The sequence below is a fragment of the Grammomys surdaster genome, unplaced genomic scaffold (genome assembly GCF_004785775.1).
Source record: "Grammomys surdaster isolate TR1022 unplaced genomic scaffold, NIH_TR_1.0 278, whole genome shotgun sequence".
In the NCBI taxonomy this organism is placed as follows: domain Eukaryota; kingdom Metazoa; phylum Chordata; class Mammalia; order Rodentia; family Muridae; genus Grammomys; species Grammomys surdaster.
This window is the reverse complement of record NW_021604719.1, coordinates 1270782-1283709: the sequence shown is the minus strand read 5'-3', so window position 1 is coordinate 1283709 and position 12928 is coordinate 1270782.

Genomic DNA, 12928 nt, shown 5'->3' with positions numbered 1-12928 from the left:
CACACACACACACACAAGTGGTCAGCCCAATATATATAAATGTCAGCCCCTATGTCAGATGTAAAGATGATGAAAATCTTTTCCCAATCTGTTGGTTGCCATTTTGTCTTATTGTTGGTGTTCTTGACTTTACAGAAGCTTTACAGTTTTATTAAGGCCCATTTATTAATCGTTTATCTTAGTTTCTGAGCTGTTGGTGTCTCCTATGTCAATGCATTTAAAGCTATTCCCCACTTTCTCTTCTATCTGGTTTAGTGTATCTGGTTTTATGCTGAGGTCTTTGATCCACGTGTACTTGAATTCTGTGCAAGGTGATAGATATGAATCTAGTTGTTACATCCTGTTAGACTAGCACCATTTGTTGAAGATTTTTTTTCTATTGTGTAGATTTAGCTTCTTTGTCAAAAATCAAGTGTCCATGGGTGCATGAATTTACTTCTGAATTTACTTTCATTCAGTTCCATTGATCAACCTGTCTGATTTTATACTAGTACCATGCAGTTTTTGTTACTATTGTTCTGTAATACAACTTGAAATCAGGGAAAGTGATACCTCCAAAAGGTCTTTTATTGTACAGGATTGTTTTAGCTATCTTGTACTTTTTTTGTTTTCCATATGAAGTTGAGTATTGCCCTTTCAAGTTCTGTAAAGAATTGTGTTAGAATTTTGAGGGGAATTGTATTGAATCTGTAGATTTTTTTTCAGTCATGTGTATATGTGTGTATGAGTATACATCTACTGTGTGTATGTGCCCTCAGATATCCTGTAGCTGTCAACTGTCTCGTGTGTTCAAATACCCTGAAGCTAGATTCCATGTAGTTGTGAGTTTTCTGGTGTGGATAGAATAGATGTTGGCACTGCTGGAAGAGTGATGTGTCCTACTAATGTCTGAGCTGCATCTCGAGTCCTTTAGAAAACATTTTTATTTTACGTGCTATAGAAAAAAGCAGCTGGCCATAATTTTCTTATCTCTATCAATGCCATGTCATATGGAAGTAATAACAAAGATTCATTTTGGAGTGACAGTTTACTTCCACACAGACAAATTATACAGTTTGAGCATGCCCTTACACTCTTTCATTAATCCCCTTTAAAAATACCCAGAAAGGGGCCTGGAGAAATGGTTCAGTGGTTAAGAGCACTGACTGCTCTTCCAGAGGTCCTACATCCAATTCCTAGAAACCACATGGTGGCTCACAACCAACTGTAATGGGATCCTATGCACTCTTCTGGTGTGTCTGAAGACAGCTACAGTGTACTCACATACATAAAATAAATAAAGAAATCTTTAAAATAAATAAACACCCAGGAAGAAAAGAATCTTCTCTTTCTTTGTACTCCATTGTTGTAGGTATCTTCTACAAAAAGAAAGTATAGAGATTAACCAGGCACACATAATTTAAGTTCTACAAACTCTAGGTACAGTCTATCTTTTAGTTCATCGTATGAATTTCTACAACCACCTATAACTGAAAGTGTCAGTTTTGACCGCAATAACATGAAATTTTGAGAGAATCACCTTGTGACTAAATGAAGTAAACTCTACCCAACTGGTAACTAATCAAGTTTTTGTGCAAAACATTCTCCCCATATTTTCTTATTAAATTTCTAACTATAAATTTGTCAGCACCAATGACCATTTGCACCTAATGGCAATACTGTGAAATAAACAAGGAGGACAAGCCTACTGTCCTACTGTAGACACAGAAAGAGCGCTGAGGCAGCCTGTTTGAGATCACTGCTAGTAACTGATATTGCATGAACTGACACAGGGTTCACTAACGTGTCTCTCCTGCTAGTTTATAACTCATGGTGTCAACTTGACACAAACTACTCATTTTGCAAGAGAGAACATTAATTGAGAAGACACACCCACCAGATTGGCTTGTAAGAAAGCCTGTGGTACTCAGTAATCTAAAGTATAGATTGTTGCTATGGGATGGCACAGTTCACTCTGGGTGGTCCCATCACTGGGCTGGTGGTCCTGGGTGCTGTAACAAAGCTGGCTATGTGAGCCATGAGGATCAGGAACTGCACTCTTTCATGTCCTTCATGTTACTGCTTTGAATTTTGCCTTACCTTCCTTGGATAACAGGGAAGTGTAAGTGAAACTAACCCTTTTCTCTCCAACTTTGTTTTGGTCATGATGTTTATTACAGCAACTGAAACCCTAACCAAGGCAGTCCTCACCCACCAATTCAACTCAAAAGAAAATAAAAAAAGGATAGAGTACTGTTCTTGATTTAATTTGTTGCATGTTACCATGTGCAGTGCCTGCACATTGTTTTGTGCATTTGTGATTAGGCTTTAAATATCCTAAAATGTCATTTTGGAAACAGCAAGTTGACTCAGTGAATAATGGAATTTGCTGCCAAACTTGGGGACCTGAGTTCTTCCACTGGAACCTACATGGTAAAAGGAAAAGCTACCTCTCCTGGGTTGTCCTCTGACTTTCACATGCACACTGTGATAAAAGTGTGCACACACACACACACACACACACACTAAGAAAATATTAAAAACCTAAAGTACTATTTCAGATCATGTAGGCTATACCCCTATAAACATCTTCCAACATAATAAGCAGTAGACATTTTGAAACTTTTTGAATTATTTAGTACTAAGTACTATGCTCTGGGCAGGTTATATAGACACATGAGATAAAATCTGTATTTCTCAGTTTCAACAACTTTCTCCACAGAGTAAGACCATCAATGGGGATTCCTCAGCTATTAAAGTCTTTAGCATGTATATAGGTACAGTAAGGAGTTCAAGATAGGGTCTAAGAGTTGCACTGATCTTGTACACATTCCAAATTATTCACTCAAACACTGTCATAGGTGCTACCCTGAGAGGATTTAGCAGGTCTAATTAAGGTCTTTTGTTAACTGACTTTAAGTTACAAAAGTTATCCTGGATAGTGATTCACAGCAATAACAAGCCTCCTTAAAATAGAAAAACAAATTATGATAAACTGCCTGCAAAAGAGATCACATGGCAAGAATAGGAGGTGGGTTCTGGTAGCTAAGCATGCTCTCTGTTCAAACCCAATAAGAAAATGACAAAACAGACTTCAATTCCCAGACTAACGAACTAAATTCTGTCACCAACCAATGAGCATACAGGATGACCCCCAAGGTAAGAAAAAGAGCCAGTCTTTGGCTGTAAAGTAATAGAAGCAGAAGAAGAGGAAGAGGAGGAAGAGGAGGAAGAGGAGGAGGAGGGAGGAGGAGGGAGGAGGAAGGAGGAGGAAGGAGGAGGAGGAGAATTCTAAGTGGTTTTCTTGACAGTCAATATTACTAAAAGTTTGTAAAAAGGAAAAAAAATCAAGCAGTCTTAATTTTTATCCTATCGAATATATTGCAATTTGGGAATGCTATCCTTTATGTAAGATTATATGAATCTTATCCACAGGGAGTTTTTATTTATGCTTTCTTTTCCAAATGAAACACTTTTTAGGAGACAGTTACAAGTATTATTATCAGACTCCTGAGATGGTGTAGTTGTTAAGAGTACATATTGCTCTTTCAGAGGACCTGAGTTCTGTTTCCAGCACCCACATTTGGCAGCTCACAAGTGCTTATAATTCTACCTCCAAGAGATCCAGTACTTCTCTCCTCTGTGGGCATACACACACTTATACAGACAGAGAAATGAGTTATCATTGTATGACTTATAGTGTGTTAATTATTTATTATTGGACTTACAAGTATATATGAGCTTTCTATCCAATGTCCAAAATTGTAGACATAACAATGGATAGCTTAGGTACTACTATTATATCTATATTTATATTTTATACAAGGACAATTGTTGAGGTCTATACCCAGCAGTCTTAGTACACTATTTTATGCATTCTGTGATGCCTATCTTGGCTTAAGTAATTCAGTATTTTAGTGTGTTTTAAGTCATTCAATATTTTATTGATATTTAATTTTTAAATAAAGCTGAAATTAAAATAAAAATAAATTATTATATTAAAATAAAACATTTTACAAAATAAATAATCAATAAGTTTTTCATGGTACTGTAACTCATATTTTCTACTAAAAGTCCTCTTACAAATATGGAGTAAGTATATAATTTTTTAAGTTCTTAAAATTTTCAATGTATTTTGATATGCTGTTATTATTTCTATAACTTATATAGACTTAAAGCAGATAGTGAAAAATTTTGCTGCTAGCTTATACTTTTATACATTTTAGTTTTGCAATCTGTTATCTGGGTGGAAGATTATACACACACACAGACACACATTCACACAGTTTTACAAGTTGACAATATGCCTTAAATGTGAAAACAATTCCTACAGGCAAAGCAAACATTAGGAAATATTAAGTAAATAGTTAGACACTGCATAGTCAACGGTAAGTAAATTTTCATAGGCACCCTTTTATAAACGTCAATATTTAAAAACATCTGCCTATACTCTAATGTTTGCCTAACAAATTTCAGGTTTGTATTTGAGTAGCTCTTTGAACTACAATACCTCTAGGCAACATGTCTAAGAAAATCATGATTGGAATAGAAGACAATCTGATGTGGCTTCCCAAACAACACTCTTCACTTTGGTCATGCATAAGACAAATTAGCACCCAGTAGTCACATTATTCATACTATTCTACCTCTGTAAAATGAAAATTTGCACTGACACTAACACAGTGCCTTTACTGTGAGCCTATTAGATCACAGAAACCGGGGCAGATCTTGAAGAAAATCAGAGCAACATTTGCAGAACACAATTACCGCTCGGTGCAGAATGCCTGTCATTTATCCTCCCTACCATAACAATTGTTTATTTCTGTGTCATTGATGAACAAATAGAAATGGAGCTTCTGTAATTGCCCCAAATCTAACTGACCTCTCGTGGATCCAGAATTGTGGTTCATACTTTCTGACTTCAGAGCTATGTTTTTCTAACAGTCCTGTCATGTATCACATAAATACTCTGATATTTCTTAATAAGATATGAAAATTGTGGGTACGTTATTCTACTAATTGTGTGTGTGTGTGTGTGCTTTTCTTTGGGTTTCCAATATAAATTATTTGAAAATCTTGGAAACACTTAAGGGATACTGTTTCCTACCCATTTGTCTTAATAATAGTAGAATTCAGGGAACAAGGCATTCCAGGGAGCAGTCTAGACAAGGAGTAATTTATTAAAAGAAAAATAAAATCAGAGAAAAGCACCTTGGCAAGAAGTCATAACCAATGCATTTATATTTTCTAAATCTATACATAACTATAATGTTTTCAGTGAAGAAATTTTTTGCCATTTTCCCAGTTCCTCCCAAATTTTAGTATCAGCTACTTATACCTTTGTCTGGTTTCCACTTAGGAGGAATGATGAATATGCTCTAGTCTATGGGTCCAGAAAGATTTAGGGGGTTTGGGATACCCTTTTCGTGTTCATCTTACTTGTGTGCCTTTCCTTGTATATTACTTAGTTTAAACTCAAGAGAGGGTAGAATGAAAATTACTTCAGAAAATATTATATAAGACTTTCCAGTTCCAAAAATATTCTCAGTAAAAGAAAAAGAGTTTGTTCTTGAGGATGCCTGTAACATATCTCAGCTAAATGAGAATCCCAGTGTTCTGAAGACACATATCTTAGAATTGGAGTGGAAGACCATTTGCCTTGGTATATGAACTATAATTTCCTTCACTTTAGGATGAGATTGTCTGATGGTATTTTTGCAAGTTCTAGCTTTCCAAGAATGAGGGACTCTTTGTACTGGCCACAATGGCCAAGGATTGTGCTTGAAAGCAAATAATTAGAAAATTTACTTATTTGTGTGCTGGGAGGATGGCTCAGTTGATACAGTGCTTGTTGAACACACATAAGATGTGAGTTCACACTCCCACTACATATGATGAATGCTGGGTGAAGAAATGAGCCTATAATTCCAGTACTGGGAAGACAGAGACAAGAGACTGCTAGAGGCTTGCTGGCCAGCTAATACAGACAAGCTGAGGGTCTCCAGGTTCAGTAAAAAAACTCTGTAATCCATGAAGATCTACTTCTTACCACCACACACATGCATACACAGAGAAACATGTACACAGACAGATACAACATTCTCAAAAATAAACAAATAATCATTTATTTAACAAAGACAATAATCTTCAAAATTGCAGTAAAACGATAATCTCTTAATAGAAGACTGACAGTAGAACATTGTAAAGAGCACACTTCAATGCAATGTTTATTACTCAGAAGCAAATGAACAAAATAAGGTGAGAATTTATAAATCCTACCTAGTGAATGCATGGATGTTTACGAAATTACTGTTTGTGTTCCTATACTTTTAAAACTATACTTGAAAAGGAAGAAGAGGGAGATGCTGGATTCACCGTTTGTAAGGAGTAGGCCCTGAACAGGACCAACTCCATTTTGTAATAGGAAACTTATAGAGAGTCTGGAAGTAAAGTACTTGTAAAGGTAAGTCTGGTACTTGTAAAGACAAGTCTGGAAGTGAAATTGTGCTGAGATAACCAGACAGGAGTGGTTATCGGCCTTGAGAAGTAAGGCCAAATTAAACATAAAGGAGGAGCCCGATTGGAGCACTTCATCACACTTTCAGCCATGACTGGCTAACGTGATCCTCCGGACAAAGCCTCCTCAGCACCTGATCATCAAAGAGACAACCAAGCCCAGCTTCATGGTCAAGCACCCTACGAGGACAAATTAGCAGTTCGACTGGAAGCCGCAGCCTGACCCTGCCTTCACAGACTCTGGACCTGTAACCTGAAACCATCAAAAGGACTCAAGACATATAATCCATGAATGAATGATGTGTTTATTGCTATGATTATTTCTTTGGTAATTAGCAACTTATTATTTGTGTTCATTGCACATATTGTTAGAGGCAATGTATAGAAAATGTGGCAATATCTTGTTGTAGCAATAGCCTTAGCATTGGTGATTGCTTGCTGTGTATCATTAAAGAGTAACTGAATTCTAAGACCCCCTCTCTTTGGCGTACTCTCTCTTCCCTCTCGTGGAGCTGACAATCTCACAGTCAAATCCAGCATACGATCCCTGAGTGGAGTAGGACCTGTCACTCCTCTCCCTGCAGGGATACTAAACCCTTATCAATAGCCTGCTTGTGACAGATAAGAGTCAGGGCTCACGGTACTGTTATTATTTTGTCTTTGAATAGTAAAAAGTAGGGGAATCATTCTATCAAACAAAACTAGATAGTCAAAGTAATAATATCAACTTGATGTAGTTAGCTTACAAATGGATTGTGACCATGAGTATTAATTGGAAAATTAAGTAAAAGTTTTCAAACATAGTAAAGGCTATGACTGGCAGGTAGTAATTCAATTTATCGTCTGGCTCCTGTGTAGAGATCTTCATTTCAGAGTTTCAATTGTGCCTGTGAGTTTGCACCATGAAGACAAGAACACAAGAGCACAGGAAGTGAGTAACCATTTTATCATCATGGGTCAGCAGCTGCTTTAAGCATTTGTCTCTTTCCCACTGAAGGCAAAGGGAGACTCTGCATTTGCACTGCCTTTAAAGCATTTGAGGATGATAGGAATCAAGAAGGCGTGCTCAGCAAATCAGCAAAGAACACTGGAAAGGAAATTCCAACCGTGCCCTACCTGGTGAGTGATTGTGTCATGTCGTATTACCTAGTCGTCTGGTGGGAAGGACTCACCTTGAGCGCGTTTGTGAGCCCTCACTTCACATCCGCTTCACGGCAACCCTTCCCCCACTCTGCTGTCCGGCTGCAGAGGTGCCGCACGGCTCTGAACTGACAAGGAAAATGACTTCACCTTTTTTCACTTCATGTTTTCAGCACTATGTTTTTCCCAACGGAGTAGAATACTCTAGTCTAAATCAATAATTCTCTATACGCAATTTTCTTTGTGCACAATTCATGTGTTTTTAGCTAAAATTCCACCCTGGACACACATTTAAGAATAATATTATTTATGATTTAAACGTAACTCATACTTGTTAATATATCTAAAATATACAAATGCATAAAGAAACTGAAAATTTCATGTAATCTTATTGACTTGCTCTCTAGTAATATAATAGTTCATATGTAGTTTCATTGTATTTTTGCCTACATGAGTATGTTTTAAAACAAAGGAATGCATAAGGAACTTAAAAGGATCCATCGATCTTATTGACTTTCTCACTAGTGACCCAGTGGTTTATATTTAACGCTTACAGTTTTTACCTCCATTAATATTGTAAATATTTAATAGGAAATTCATAAGGTGGATGGAGGTATATGGAAGAAGACGATGATTTTCATTGTCTATCCCAAACATATAGTGTTTTTCATTTTCCTCCAGAAAATTCTGTAAAGCTAAAGTTATACAACATGGTTAGTGTAAACTTTGTATATTAACTAAGTGTCTGACACTGGGAAAAATAAGGAATTAATCTTTAGTGCTTACTGTACATCAGAAAGAATAGTAAAAGTTTTTTAATCACTACCTCATTTATATTTAGTATTCCTTGTAAATAAAGGTTTTTTTTTTAATTCTTTGTTCATAAAAGATGGAAAAGATGATAGAGTTTCAAATTTTTATAACCAAAGAAGATGGGTTATATTTAGAAATAGTTAAATTCATTGTCAAAATCATACAGCTGCTACTGTCGCCTGGAGCTGCCCACTGCTAGCTATGGTTAACTGAACCATAGACTTCATCTTTGCTGTCAACTGTGAGCCCTTGGGCTGCATCTCTTTTGAGCTGTTTGTACACACAGTTTCAAAAACAGCAGGAAACTTTTATACTCTGACTACCACAAAAGAGAAAGAATTTGGTTCTAAGACTCCCTGGTTACTCAAAGTATTGCAGGATACAGGCCTGGGCATTCAGGAGACTGAGGCAGGAGGGTCACAACTTCAAGGCCAGCCTGAGATAAATAACATGATCCTATGTATACCACCCCAAAAGCAAGAATCTCCCCCAAAGAAATATTTCAGGATCTTTTTATGCGAGGATGCCAGGATTGTGACTTTGACACCATAATAACACTAGAAACATGTCCTCTCCATCCAGAGGTAGGATGAGGAAACTCTCAGAGGAGAAAGCTTCATCTGAAAATACACAGGTTCCAGCATTTTGTCTGGAGAAGATGATAATCCAAAGGTAACATAGTTTTTCACTGGTGATGTCAAGACAGAATGGCTACATGACAGACACTCAGACTTTTACATGAAAAGCAATAGATGTGATAGAAGCTATGGAGCACTTCGGGCTTAGGAATGGACAAACCAGCAAGGAGATTGCCATAGTGAGCACAGCTAACTTTAATTAATATATCTGATTAATTTATCTAAGTTGCAAAACCATCCCTTCTGTAGCTCAGGACTGTGCTCTTTCATACCCCCTGCTTTCGGTATGCTGAAACTTTTGTGCTTGTACTTTATAGTTCTTCCGGTCTCATATGTTCCTTACATCTAGTTGTATTGTAGAGTTAAGTTTGTGATTATATAATAAAAACTCTGCAAAAACTAAACAAATAAGTTTACTGCAAGCTAGACGACAGTCTGATTTTCTCTTGGTGTTTGAGCATACTCCCACAGCCTTAATGAGCGTTAAATTTTATATCCTGTTGCTTTCTTTTTTGTTTTAAGAACATGGTACACTTTATTTTACATAGAGTGCATTCTGTGTTTCCTTACAGAGACTGCATGGTGCTTGCCACTACTCCTGACTACTGAAGCACTCTTGCCTTTTGCTGATCTACAGGTAATAGAAGATGCCTCCGGAAGACATTTCTCTGAAGTTATAATCGGATATGCTATGGACTTTTATCACAAGTCATCCCAATGCAAAGTGGCATGGGATTTACTGCAGTTACAGGAAATGCAAATTTGATCTGGTGTGACAAGTTTAAAGCTCTCTCCAGCTGCTGGTGTTATAGAAGTAGTTCACTGTTTTGAATGTTATTTTGAGTAGCTACTTTCTTGGGCAGTGTAGGTTAAGTGCTTGCAGAAATAGTGTTGTTCTTGTGTGTGAAAATCCTATTTATCTTCTTACTGAAAAGATAGATGACACAAATGTCGTATGCTCCTGAGGTTAGGACATCTAAATGTCATGTGTTCCTGCGGTTAACACATCTAAGTGATAGGATGTTTCCTTGTATGAGTCCTTGTCTCAAAGTTCACTTCTACCCAGGAACAAGGCAGGCACTTAGAGTTGGGTTGTTGTCTGACACCTTCTGCTCATCCTGATTATGACTTCCCTGGTTCTTATGAGGGAGCTCTACCTGAAAATGACTTTTAAGAGCAATCAGCCAGTAGAATGTCTGAGTTCTAATTTGAATGTCTGCTAGTTTTGCAAGGTGCTTCACTTTTTCCTGCTGGTTATAAAAGGTGAAATGATAATAATATGTCAAATTATAATAAGTGATATCAATACATATAAGATTATTTAGCATTATGTATTACTCAAAAGCTGAAACCTTTAATAAACTTGAGGGATGAGTGAGCCAGACGTGTAAGAGAGACACAAAACCAATGAAACATAACGTGGACCTAAGGTATTTGCAGAACTGATCTCAGAATGGCCATTCTTCTTTCAATGGTTTAGATAATAGACTGCTTTGCTTGTTTACTTGTGTATGTACAGTGGTTAACTTTGAAATGTGATGTCTGGCTAACAAATGTTATTATTGGGTGTGTGCCTTACATTATAAAGAGTAATGACAGAACAGAACTATAAAAGGAGAGTGTTGCCAGGCAGTGGTGGCGCATGCCTTTAGTCCCAGCACTCAGGAGGCAGAGGCAGGCATATCTCTGAGTTCAAGGCTAGTGTGGTCTACAAAATGAGTTCCACGATGTCCAGGACTACACAGAGAAACCAGGTCCAGAAAAAAAAAAGAAGAAGAGGGTGCAAAGAGTGCACATACAACTGCACAACCTGCTGAGCCTGTCTAGGCGTACCATAGATGAATGCTTGCAAGTGTGCATCTACATCAGAATGTAGCCCAGTCAAAGAAAACTGTATACAAATTGTACATAACTTGCTACAAGTTAGGACTTCATCAAAACCTGAGCATTTGCTCACAAACTTGTTTATAAATAAATAAATAAATAAATAAATAAATAAAGATAGCAGACCTGCAGAATCTATTAATGTTAATGAACACATTGACAGAAATGTTTTTAGTACTGAACCTAGCACTATAAATTTCTAGTAGATTCTTTAGAACTCTATGACTACCTGCCCTGTCTCCATGTATTTCCCTTCACTAAAATTGTGTTCCACAGAATAGGGGGCCTGCAAGAGTGCACAGAGCAAGGTTCTAGAACCTGAAGACATGAAGAGTAATGGAAATGTCACAAGGGAACAAGGTTACTGTCCATCAGTAACCAAGCAGAAGCCAAAAGTATCAGGTACTTAGAGGATGGTAAGAAGTAATGCATCCTTTTCAGACTGTGCAGGGTATTTAGCAAGTATCTTTTCTATTCCCTTGTGTATAGATAGGTATGGCTTACATTAACACATCTGCCTTTGCTTTTAATTCAAGCCAATTTACATTCCCAATCCTGTGAGACCGCCATAGTCTTGCATGCCATTGAGGCTTCTTAGTATCATAGTCACTAAAGTTATATTCCACTCTGAGCCTGGGGCTTAGTGTTTTGGCCCCTCAAATGCAGTTGCCTTTGAAGATCACCTATGTCCACAAAGAAACCTGCTACATACCCTCAAACACTACATTAGTCTATACTAAACAGTCACAGGAGCTCCATAGATACCCGTTGATGCTGTTGTCATCCTTTAAAAAGGGACTCATGGAGCATCTGTTACATACCTATACATGTGTTACACAGAACATATGCAAAGGTAAGATAAACTAAACTCTTGCCTCTGTGGGGCTTGGGGAGGTGGAAGGAAATGAGTTCAGTTAGGTATGTAGCATAGTGCAGCTAATGTTGGGCCTAGAGGGAAGGCTTCAGGCATAGTGAAGACAGGCCCCACCTGTTTGTATAACTGTTCTTCTAGGATTCCATGAAGAGCAGAAAGGCACTTGATTCCTGTCAGTTGAGTAAACAAAGCACTTCTGAGAGGGACCCAATTAAATTGAGGTACTGTTTCTTCTTGGCCTAGGCTGTGTGTATAAGTACAAAGTGAACTCTGTGGTTGGTGGTTTCTGTTTCATATAGCCAAGACCTAGGTCAGAGTCTATGTGGGTGGATGTGAGGGAAAGCCTATAAGCACATATTCACACTTGGGTAAAGCTTCTGGGTATAGGGAACATAGAATGCAAAATCTTTGCTTGGATTTTGCTGTTGTTGTTTGTTTGTGTTTGGGGGTTTTTGTTTGTTTTTGGTTTGTTTTTTTGGTAAATCTAGGCTTGTGTTTTACCTAAGTATGGGATTCTTAGAGGTGAGTGTTGGCTTCAGTCACTATATGAGGTATAAGCCTGTAGTTTGTTTGATGGACAAGATATTATCGTAAACACTTTGCAAAATAAAATCTGGGCATGTATTCTTGTCTGTGATTCAATGTAATTGTGTCTCAGGCAAATTGAAGTTGGGTAAAAAGCAAAGTCTGGGATGGCATAGGTGAGTTAAGTGTGGGTTTTGGTGAGATAATTACACAATTACTTTTGTAATTTTGTAATGAGAGGATTTCCTCTTTCCCCAGCACGTGCGTGTATGTATGCATATTTGTGCACGTGCCTGTGTTGAAGGTTTATATGTAACACGATTCAAGAATGTGTTATGTGAAGGCAAAGGTTCATGAGGCTGACTCTGGAATAGGGTGTAATTTTGAGATTGGATGATGCAGTATAGGCTGTGGTTAGGGCCACGAGTTTGTGATAAGTTTGAGTAGTTAACTTCCAGATACAAACATCTTGGACAATTTGCTTTGCTTCCACGAAAGGATCAAAAAGTAAAGTGTGTGTGTGTGTGTGTGTGTGTGTGTGTGTGTGTGTGTGTGTGTG